General features: G+C 35.2%; 1 pseudogene; it reads right to left on the bottom strand.

Moving 5' to 3' along the window:
- Nucleotides 1-1,557: 1,557 nt before the first annotated feature.
- Nucleotides 1,558-2,156, bottom strand: LOC118601666 (annotated as a pseudogene).
- Between the last annotated feature and the right edge of the window lie 10,109 nt (nt 2,157-12,265).

Below are 12,265 nucleotides of genomic sequence, written 5' to 3'. Positions count from 1 at the left end.
CTTAGGTATCCTTATGATTAAAGGCCTTATCCTTCGATTCAATTTTTGGGGCAATCAGAGGAAAGAGAAAAAGGCATTCATGATAGAAATCATTAATTTGTGTAATTCTCTCTTCTTAGGGGTTTAATGGATGACTTTCTCCTTCAAGCTAATGACTCTTTGAAGGGACTCTAACTTTAAGGGAAAACACAAGAAACCCACTATTCTTTTCTATAAGCCACAAAGAATAAGGTTATTTAATAGGAAGGAGCAATGACTTCTTTCAGGTTCTTAATGAAAGAACACATTTTATATCTGTAGGTATTCCTATTTTACTCTCCTTGGCATTTTAAGTGTTGATAAGTAAAATTTGACATTTGGAGACTTTTCAAGGGAAAAATAGCTGTATGTCAATGTATCATTGCTCCATATACTACTCTAGATCTATATACTTTGTGAAGATAATAAGCTTTCAATGACTTCAAGTTACCAAAGAAACATCATGTAGTAATTTTTCTCCTACTGTTACCTAAGATGCATTTGGATAATAGAGCAATTTCCTGCTACTTTTAGCAAGAAAAAAAAAAAAGAAAGAAAGAAAGAAAGAAAGAAAAAAGAAAAAAAAATCAGGTTATAGTTAATTTCATTAAAGTAAATGGTAGTTATGGACTGCCCTCTCTCCTTGCGGCTAATGCAGTCACAGGAGGTACTAAATTTAAGTTCTTAAAGGATACACAATATTTGTGGCATTAATGGCTGTAGTTATTCTGAAGCTCTATGTTTTACCCAGTTAATTTCCATAAAAACAAGCAGTTTACATATATATATATATGTGATCTCACAATCTCTATGGTTAATATGGTGCCAAGGCCACCATTTCACAGACAGAGCTTTGGAAATTAGCGAATGTAGAAAAATCAGGGAGTTCTGTGGTAACAAAACTGTAATTACAACAAAGTTCGAAATGATCCTTGAAAATTCCTTAAAGTTTTTATTCTCTTTTGAACCAAAGCCAAACAGCTTTTAGTCTCTATTACCTTTCTCAAATAGCTCTTATCAAAATTCCTAATGACTGTGATCTTGATGAATCCAACAGCCAGTTCTTGGTCCTTATCTTACTTGATTTCTCAACACCTTTTGATCTAGTTAATTACTTCCTTACAGCACGTTCTGTATTTGGCTTCTGCGTCACCAGCTGTTTTTTGGTGTTTCTTCTATCTCACTGCTTGCTTTTTCTCGCTCTCTTTTGCTAGTCCTCTTTCTCATTTCCCCTTCCATTTCCTTGTTTTCTAAATGTTGGATTATCTCAGGACCCATTCTTTGAAACACTTCAATTTCAATTAACATCAGGTAATCTCATCTAATCCTTTCACTTTTAATATGATTTATATAATGATAACAATCAATTTATATTTTCATAGGGAATCTCTCTGAAAGCTGGATTCTAAGCTCAATTGCTCATGGATAGCCCCATCTGCATTTCAAATAGTTATCTCAAATAATATGTCCCAACTGAATTAATTTTTTTGCAGAATTTTATGGTTTTAGTAACACAAAAACAATGTGCATACAGACTGCTTATTCATTTTCTTTGCTGCACTTCCTGGCATTGGGATTGGTGACCCCAATGGCCGGCTGGGCTTCTTTTCCTAAAATGGCTTTGCAGTTCTTTGAGGAGCCATTGTGAGCCGTCTCAGCACAGTAAGATTTGTTGCACACCAGCAGCTCTTCAAGCTCCTTGACATTGTGGACCAAGAACTTCTGAAAGCCACTGGGCAGCATGTGCTTTGTTTTCTTGTTATTCCCATAACCAGTGTTGAGCACCAGGATCTGGCCCTTGAATCTTCATGTACCCTATTGTCAATGCCTGTGGGTTTCTGCCAGTTACACTTTATTTTGACTGACTGGAGCCAGATGAATTTCTTGGTCCTCTTTCTGACAATCTTTGGCTTCATGATGCCGAACAGGAGATGGCTGCCACCTCTGTAGGCAGCGCTAAAAAAGAGCCTGAATTCTTTTTTGACATTCAATTCTGCTTCTCCACTAGAGTTCTAAATTACATAAATGGCAATTTTAGCCTTTAGTAGATTGCATAAGCTAAAATTTGGAGTCATCTTGACTTTTCTCTTTTTCTTGTACCCCACATTTAATCCATTAGTATATCTAGCTGATTCTATCTTGAAAATATGTTGAATTTTACTATTTTTACTACCACCACTACCAGCACTCTGGTATAAGTCACCATTATCTCCCTCCTGGATATTTGCCATATCCTACTAATTGGTCTTCCTGCCTCCATCTATGCTCACATTTCATCTATATCTTATACCCACACCAGAGAATCCTGCTCAACTATGTCAGATAGTATCATCCTCTGGCTGAAAACCTTTTGGGAGTTCCCCACATACTCAGAATAATATCAGAAGTCCTTGCAATGTTTGATGGGTTTCTGTATAATCTAGCCCCTTCTGCCTCTCTGACCTGATCTCTATCTACTCACTCCTTCATTTCAGTCACATTGGTCTCCTTTGCTTTTCCTCAGTCACTAAACACATGCTTTCCTTAACTTTTGTACTTATTCTTTCCTATGACTAGAAAACTCTTTCCTCTAATATCAATGTGGCCTCACCCTCAATTCCCTCATGTCTTTGCTTGCATGTCATCTTACCACTGAATCTTCTCTAGCCGTCCTATGTAAAGTTCAGTCCTTTACTTTATTCCCATTATTTTCCTTGCCATTCCTTATACACTTTTTTTTTTAAATTCAGAGCACTATCATACTAAATATTTGCTCATTTAATTTGTTATTATCTGTCTTTATCATTAGAACCCACATTTGTTGAGCACAGGGAAGTTTGTCTCTTTTGATCACTGTGCCTAGTGTAGTGTCTTATTTGTAGGAAGTATTCAATTCATCCTGTGCCTAGTGTAGTGTCTTATTTGTAGGAAGTATTCAATTCATCCTGTGCCTAGTGTAGTGTCTTATTTGTAGGAAGTATTCAATTCATATTTGTAGAACGAATGAGAACTGGTGAGAGTGAGCTTTTTTTATGTGTATGAGAGTTCACTATAACCTACTACTTTTACTTTCTAGGGTCTTTCTTTTATTATTAATTCTCCTTGTTTGTAAGATGAGCTGCATTGTTGGGCTTTAGAGCTTATAAGGATTGGATGGAAGATTTTTTGTTGTTGTCATTATTAAAGAGCCAGTCTAGAGATAATTGGCCCCAGAGATTAGCTGGATTCAATGTATAGGGCAGGGGATGGGATAGGTCCCAGAAGAATTTGATGGGAGGAAGCCCAGGGAGGTAGTTCATCTTGGGAGAAGTCCAGAAATTGGCAATCAGATGTTCCTGATTATAAGGTGAGCACACCATAAACAGAGGGAAGGGGCAATTTGGGTAGATGGTTTGGGTCAGGAAGATCACGCTGCATATGGGGACCAGCTAGAGAATTAAGAGTCAGAGCAGGGCTCTAGTTCCACAGAATAAAGACATATGGGAGAGACACAGACCTCATAGATAAGAATTTTTCTGAACTAAGGAAAAGACAGGAGGAGTCCTCCGATAGAAGAAGCATAGAGATTTCTGGGTGACATAAATAAGCAAGGAAAGAAGATAGAGGACTAGAAATGAGAGGAATAGACATTTGTATTTGCCAAAATGTCAAACACCCACTATTTCAGAATCATGTAGGTTGTTTATTAAAAATGCAGGATTCTATGCCTCAGCTTAGTTTATTGAGTCAGAATGAATACAATGAAGTCTTAGGCTGCTGTGGTGGTTCTATGATAATGATCACCAGATAGACATTTGATAAGGAAAAAGATAAAAAGGGACAGCCTCAACTAGGTATTAAGAGATTGTGATCAGAAATTTTGAGAATACGATTCACCGTATGGACTCTTTTGAACACAAAGAGGTTTTAAAAGGTTTATGGACAGTGCAGTAAGAACCAAATTTACTTTATTGGGAATGCCATTGTACATTCCAAATTCTGGCTAGCAATAGGGAAAGAGTACATATACCCATTCATACACACACATATAAGTATGTATATCTTAATGTTCTTCTTATAAATATGTTATTTATGATGGCCTATTATCTATGTCTGTGAAGATGGGTATTGTTGAAAATATGTGTGTTCACATTGTCCATTGGCAAAGACAGTTATGGTTGCCTCTTAGATTATCTCCATCTGATTCTAAAGATGTCAGAAACAGGTGGCTTGATAGGCACATTTGACCTGCACATCATTTATTCACTGAACAGTATCATGATTTTATAAATTGTAAATTCATTGGCAACTTTTAAAAGTTCAGAGATAATACTTAAAAATTACATTCTGACTTTAGATAAATCTAAATTTACGGCAAAGCTAGTCTCCACATTGCACAGGGGAACTAGAATGGTGGCTGTCTTCTGTGCATGAAACATTACTGCTTTCATTTGCCATAGTTTCTCCTTCCATTACCCTTATTTGACTCACTCGAGAGAGTCACTTCGATCATTTGTGTTACTTGCCTGGTCCAGCCATGTGATAAAATAATTTAATTCAGTGAATTGATTAATTCTTCAGCCAACTAATTGGTCCACTCAATCAAGAAAGATGATTAAGGAAATATGATTACGGAAATATTGTCTGACTCCTGTTCCTGACGACTTCTTCAGTTGACCCTTCTATTGATTGTTCTGCCCTTGGGCATTTAAATAAATTAAGTCCAACTTCTAGGGAAAAGATGTTGGCTTTAAGAGTTAATATATCACCTTCTTCCTTTAAAACAAGAGAAATGTCCAAAGAGAAGAGAGTATAGTGAATGGTAATTTTTATGAATATTTGTCAGATACAATATAGATGGATTAATATGAAGGAGGACACAAGAAGCTAACCTACATTTCATCTTTTTAAAGGATAGAAATTCACTTCACTCTTTAAACCATTATCTATTTTGTAAAATTTTCATGAGGAACATTTATTATATTATAATTTTTAAAATTCCACAAACTGTAAAGGGCAAAAAAATGATTGGACTTGGCTGGGTTATCAGCATAGAGGAAGGGCTTTTCACTGACCATTCAAATGGGCTAACATATGCAAGAAGCATATCCCAAAAGGTTTAGCAAATAGTAGTTACCTTACTAGTTGGAATGGTGCCATTACATCCAGCCTAAACTTCATACAGGTAACAGAACCTCATTAAATAGTGCAGAAAACCTGTGAACACAGATAAACTAAAACTCTAAAGCTACTTGATCCCCTTTCCTTAGTGGGGAGGAGTTGCAGGCTGGCAGGCTACATGCCTTCCCCCGAGGAGTGCACGACTTCTCACCTCACCTATGAAGTTCTGGGGACAGGGACTGATTTCGAAATTGAAATAGAGAATTTAAAGCCAGAGAAGCAGGGGTAGGGGGTAGGAGTAAGGTGAAGTTAGCATTAGGAAGACCCAAGGCTAGTGTTAAGAACCAAAGATAAGAATTAAGGAAAAACAGGAATGAAAAGGAAAGTTACAGCATCAAAACAATAAAGCGGATATAGCCAACCACTAGATGGACCACGAAAAGTTGCTGAATGTTTCTCTAGCAAATATGGGCTATAAATAGGAAATGTGATAATGGACACGTTAAGAATTTTGGCCCCAGTAACAATTTTTCTTTTTCTTAGTATGAGAACTGTTGGTCTGTGGCACAAAGCTATTTATCAGAATATTTAATGTCCTTTGTAAATGAACCACTCATCCTTAAATGTCTTTGTTAAAACAATTGATAAATTTTCCCCTAAAACAAAAGCAGAATAATCCTTATTAGTATGAAATTAATGAACTTGGTCCCTTGATTTGGAGACAGTGGCAAACTACAGCAGCATAATCAAAGTTGCATTCCTCATAACAACTCAGGTAATAAGTGCATCGATTTTGGAGAATATAATAAAACCAGACTGAAAGTAAATGATTAAATATGTTCAAAGTGAAAGTAGAAAAGGAATTGGAAAATTCCTCTTTCAAAAGACACTGTTAGCTGTTGCATAATGTAAGATGCCGTCAACATGAAAGAACAGTCACTCGTGTGTGTGTTAGATACTTACAGGCAGATGAACACAGCTGTGGGGAGCCTGGATTAACTTCTGGCCCACACCGATGTCTTTTTGTTCTGTTTCTCGATGAAACCCTCTACTCTCAGGAGTTTATAATTTTTTTTTCTAGTTATTTTGTAAATTAGAAATTTGTTGGGGGAGCAGTAGATAAAGAACACTAGCTGTGTGCAGAGAAGGATGGCTGTCGCTACATAAAGCAGATGACTTGGATGTCCAAACGTAGTTTGTTTACAGAGAACAGCTGGCAGCGAAAATACTTATTCTGATCCTGAGTCAGTGTGAAGGCAATGGACATTTTTAATAAGTTCATTTGCATCCAATGTAGGCATATGAATATTCCAGCTAGGAGAGAAAAAGAGCACACATGAATTTTTAAAATGAGGGATGATTTAAAATTTTTTTCTTAACAATGGTAATGCTAGCAAAACTTTTAGTATTTTTTAATGTCAGTACTTAGAAGACCTGATAAAATACCAGAATATGTAATGAAGATCACATTGCGATACTATAACTTTAAATGAGTCGATCGTTAAGAGTTGCACTTCTTTATAGTTCGATTTTCATTTTTCATTGAAGAAAAAAAATCGTTATTAGACATCTTTACAAATAATATCTAAAATTGCTATAGATTACAGCTTAAAAAAAACTGTTAAGGTGTAATGTAATCAAAACAAAGTAGAAAACCAGTTTCCATTATTTCACAAGTAGAAACTGGCAATTTTTCTATTTTTTTTGGGGGGGGTGTGGTATACTCATTAACTTAGCATCTGATGGCACTTTTGAAAAGTAGTAGGATATGAGGATATCTCTCCATAATTTCTAGGCCTATGTTTGGGCCATTGCTGCCATTAATGATAAATATGTAAATTTGGAGTTTCACATTTAATGGAAATAAAGAGGAAGAAAAGAAATTAAAACCGAATAGAAAATCCGACGTACGCCTCAAACTATTGAGCATTGCATCGTGTACAGTTTTGGAAAATTTGCTGAAAGAAAAATTTCTCTTCATCACTATTCAACTATTGGTAGTAGTAGCACTAGTTTACCATATCATTTTATTGTTTTTAAAAGGACTTAAAAATAATCTAAAATCTGTGGTGTCTTGTGCACTAAATGCTTAATAAGTGATCTGCAGATGCTGAAATGCTCAAAAACGAGTCAGGTTTAAGGGCTGGATGTAGGTCCAAAAGGGAAATGGAGCCAGAAGCCTGGAAATAATCAGTGCAAAAGAGTGTGAGATAAACAGCAATGTGGAGAGGAGTGTAGAGCATCCAAGACATTTTCGATGAGTACAGCTGTTGTTCAGCACCTTGCTCCTATTGCATGTTGCTCTCCGTTAAAGCCACTAAGTTGGGGCTGGCCAGTTGAAATTCTCATCGCAACTTTTACTTTCATAACAGGATATTATTTGAATTATCTTTAAACTTTTTTCTCTATGCCCTTTACTTAATCATTTAATCCCAAGAGACTACTCCTTCAGCCCCCTAACAAATACCCATATATCCCAAGTTCAGACATGGACCTTTTTTATCTTTATATTCTTTTCATGAATGATTTTATACATTTTTAGTTTTAACATGTAATTCAAAGAAAATGGCTTTAAATCAATATTTATGCCTCATCAATCTTGTAATCACAGCCCATTTTTCAGCTGCCAGGGACTCTTTGTTCTCAGGGGGAGACTTCTCCCCTCAGGTGAATTTTCTTAAACCCACAAACAAAATGACCTCTTCTTATTCTAAACTCCCATAGCACACTGTTTCTCTGAAATTATCACTATCACATTCTTATAATTAATTAGTCATTAGTCATTCATCATGTATGTGTTGAATCCTTCATACTGAATGATACGACCCTTGAGATTTAAGACTACGTTTTATTTATTTTATTTATAACCCTGATCATCCTCATTTCTCCCCACTGCCCACACAGTGTCTACCACAGTAGGTGGTACGTAGTAGATACTCAGCAATGTTGGTTAAATGAATATATGAATAAATGAACCATCTCAGGTACTTGCATCCCTGTTTCTGGCATTTCATTGGTCAAATGAAAATGAAATTACAGTGTAAAGTCCAACATATTTCTGTTCATTTGCCTCCCATAAGAGATACTATTCTTGGAATATAACATTTAACAGATTTCTTAGTGCTTCTTTATAAAACCAGGCATTTTCATTAAAATGTACTGGGAGCAAGATGATATGCTAAGTAAGATATAAAGCTAAAGGCCATAAAGAAAGCAAATTTAGCAAAATTTAGTGAGGAAGTGGAGTAAAAAGGCTTCAGTAATTTTAACCATTATTAACTTATAAATAATCAAATATTCATTATTGAAAGAAAGAAATGTATGTAAATTATGGGCTTTTGTAGACATACATGTCAAAAGCAATATTTTAGAAAGTCTTATTACCTTAGTGACTTGATAAATTTCCTCTACTTAAAATTTTAATAAACTTGTAATCATTTAACGGAGTCTGTGTAGTCTCTGTTGTGTTTTCATTTTCTTCCTCAATTTGCTTATTTTTAATTTTTCTCTATATAATAGACCTTATAAAACCCATTGTTGGTTGTGCAGTGATTGGAACATTAAAATTTGTAAGCTAATTACAACCTTAAAAATCTTAAGTGAACTCATTAATCTTAAATGGGTTTGATGAGCTTGGGTCCTTCATTTGTCTCTCTTAAACATGAACACATACATCAGAAAATGCAATAGGTATTAAAGTCCTTATAATATCTTTTCATTAAGATCCCTCACTTAAAGTAGACAAGAAGAAAGAGAATTGGAACATACATATACGGACACACACACATATGTATGCACATATATGTATCTGTCATGCTTTTTACCCTGTAGTCAAAATGCATGGGTCAGGAACTAGAAGGTAGACACGAGAGTAGCATCTTTCATTAATACACCTAACAATCCATTGTAAGCATTTTTGTTTGCTCTTTGCTGGGCCCCTGGGCCCAGTGAGTTTGGAGGTCCTAGTGCTCAGAGGAGATTGCTTTCACCAGGTAACATATAGTTCCCATGAAATGGAAGCTTCAGCTGCTCCTATATATGTACTGGGCTTTTTCTGCCACTGAACCAACAGGTGGAGAATAATGTTCTTGTATTGGTGGGGGAAATTGATCCTAATTATCAAAGAGAAATTGAATTGCTCTTCTATGATGGTGGCAAAGAAGACATATCTGGGATCCAGGGAATTCACTGGAGTGACTTTTGATACACTTTTTCTCAATAGTCCTAGCTGATAGAAAAATGTGGCAACCCAAAAAGACAGGACCACTGGCTCATTCCCCACAGGCATGAAGTCTGTGGAGCAGAAGAAGGAAGCTTCAGTTACAGACTTAGGTCTTAGGAACCAAGTACAGAAAAAACAACATAAGCATGTTACCTAATTATTTATTTGTTCACTTGTTTTTATTTGATATGAAGAACCCAATATTGACTAGTATATAAAGTTTGAAATGGGACTATGACTGAATTGACATCACCCTGTTACACAGTTACCAGGGGACTTGAACTAAACATTTCCTGCATTGGGGACACCTGGGCAAGGGCAAAAATAAATGCTTAGTGGAGAAAAGGGTTGACTGTGATACATGTTTTCACTCTTCATCTCAAGACCAACTCTCTAACCTTTCTATGCCCCAAACAACCAAATTGTAAGGCTTCAATATATGGTCTTTTTTGCTCTCTACCTTCTAGCTGGGTTTGGCCAATAGGTCACCAAGGTAGGTCAGCAGGAGGGAGAAGAATGAGGCCTAAGTGTTTTCTTTTCTGACTCAAGTTGCCTCTGGCTGGCCTCTTACTGAAAATTAATTATTTCACTCAAAATCACTTCCTCTACTTGACTCCTAAGTCTATAGGTAGTTGCCTTTATTCTTGGTTAGTTCAGTAGCACCTTCTGGTTTTTCTAGAACCTTTCCACATGTTTGTACACCCCTCTCAAATTATCCTAACTTGTGTGACCGTCTGCTTCTTGTTAGGGACCTCACTGACAGAATCCCTGTTATAACTCCTCCTAGTAAAAAGAACCTAGACCAAGAATAGGAATTTGAGGTGGAGAAGGAATTATCAATTGTGACTTGGGGCTTTTAGAAGAAAAAGAGAAAGAGCTAGGGATTAAGAATGTAGAAAAACATTATGAATCTCTTCTTTTATTTTTACTTTTTAAAAATTTTTCTCCTGCTTGGTAGATTGTCTTTTCTTCCCCCCCCTTTTTTTTCTTATTACACCCTTTTATAACTGTGATATAATTGCCATATAATTTTTTATTAGTTTCCACTGTACTTTATAATGATTCAATATTTGTATATATTCTCAAATGATCACCACAATAAGTCTAGATAACATTCATTGCTACACACAATTGTAAATTTTTTTTCTTGTGATGAGAACTTTTACGATCAACTCTCTTAGCCACTTTCAAATATGTAGCACAGTAGTATTAATTATTATCACCAATCTGTACCTTATGTCCCCAGGATTTATTTATTTTATAACTGGAATCACTTCTTATATAGCAGGCCCATTCTAGGTCTGTCTTGTCATAATAATAATGTCAGCTTGTGCTTCTTCACATTTTTATAATTCATGATTTAGCCTGAAATCAGACCAGCTACATAATTTATGGGACTCAGTGAAAATTGGAAATGTAGGGACCTTTGTTAAATAATTCTTAGTAATTGCAAGATGGTAACAGCAGAGCCATAAACCAAGTGCCAGGCCACCGAGCGCCAGCCCCTGTGTAACTACAGTTTCTGCGCTTATGAACTTGGCTCTGTCTGAAATCTGTGGATATGAGAGAAGCTACCAACTTAAAAACAACAAAAACATATATTAGCTACCAAGATCGAAATAAGTCTTAGATAAAATTCATATTTTGCCACCATACCTGAAGACAGAGAGAGCTGCTATTGCTCAAACTTTTTAATCCTTCCTGGGGCTATTTATGTGAAGGTAGAAGCATTAGGAAGGGGTGAAATAAATTCAGAGTTTGGGGCCTTTGGGATACTAAGACAGTGATTATTAATGCTGATTGCTAATTTGAATGTCCTGGGAAGCCTTATAAATAAAAACCAATTAATTGGTCTTTCTTGGGACCAATTCATATAACTAATTTGTAGCTGGGTTTATAAACTATTATCTTAACTTTTTCCTTTAGAGTTGGGAATTTTTGGAAGGTTAGTCACTTCTAAAGAGAAGTTGACACATTACCTTTTCATTCAAAAAAATATTAAGGAAAAAAATTCATGTAGGATTTTAATAAAGCAAGGAGTTCTTCAAAGGATTAAGAAAATACGATTGAAGAAATTGAAATTGGAAAGATGAGGCCTCTATTTGGGCCGTGGCTTGACTTTTCTTTAGTTTACCTTTAAATGGTGTTTTTATTTCTAAGTACCATTTGGGTATAAATAAGTGTCAATCAATAGACATAGTAATATTTTAATTATATATATATATTTTCTAGATAAAGCATTTCTCTGGGATTTGTTTACACCAGTAATTTTCAAAATGTGGTATAGAGAATTTTTTCAAGGAATCTGTGGCCAAAACTTTTTGTATAGTATTTCTAAGATGTCGTTTGCCTTTTTCACTCTCTTTTACTTATGTGTGTGTAATGGAATTGGTACAACAGGTTGCCATAGAGGCAAGTAGAGAAGCTAGTTGGACATTTGCAAATTTTAAACAATGACACTTTTCTCAATATATATTTTAAAATATTTTAAAATAAAAACGTTAGTTATGTTACTACAAATAATTTTACTGTTATTTTTAAAAAGAATAAATATTCAATAAAATGATTTCTAATTATGCTAAATAGTTAAAGGTATTACTTACATAAAAGTTGAATTCTTCAATGATTTTTGAGAGTTTGGAGGAAGTCCTGAGAACAAACAGTTGCAGAATTGCTGGTAAACATTATGCCATTTTTTTGAGGTTAGGCATTTCTATTTCACTTGAAAAAAAAACATTAAAATTTGCTTTTAGTCCCATATATAAAGTACTTATATCATCTGTGAACTATACACATTATGCCTATGAAATAATAAATATTGGATAAATTTTTCATATATCCATTAATTTAACAATATTTTCATTGATTGTCTACTCTAACCCAGGTATAGTGCTTTTTCCTGGGAATAGAGCAGAGATCAATACAGATACATTATCTGCTATCATG

This window comes from Rousettus aegyptiacus, unplaced genomic scaffold (assembly GCF_014176215.1).
Source record: "Rousettus aegyptiacus isolate mRouAeg1 unplaced genomic scaffold, mRouAeg1.p scaffold_m13_p_4, whole genome shotgun sequence".
NCBI classification, from domain to species: Eukaryota; Metazoa; Chordata; class Mammalia; order Chiroptera; family Pteropodidae; genus Rousettus; species Rousettus aegyptiacus.
This window is presented reverse-complemented; position numbering and strand designations above follow the sequence as displayed.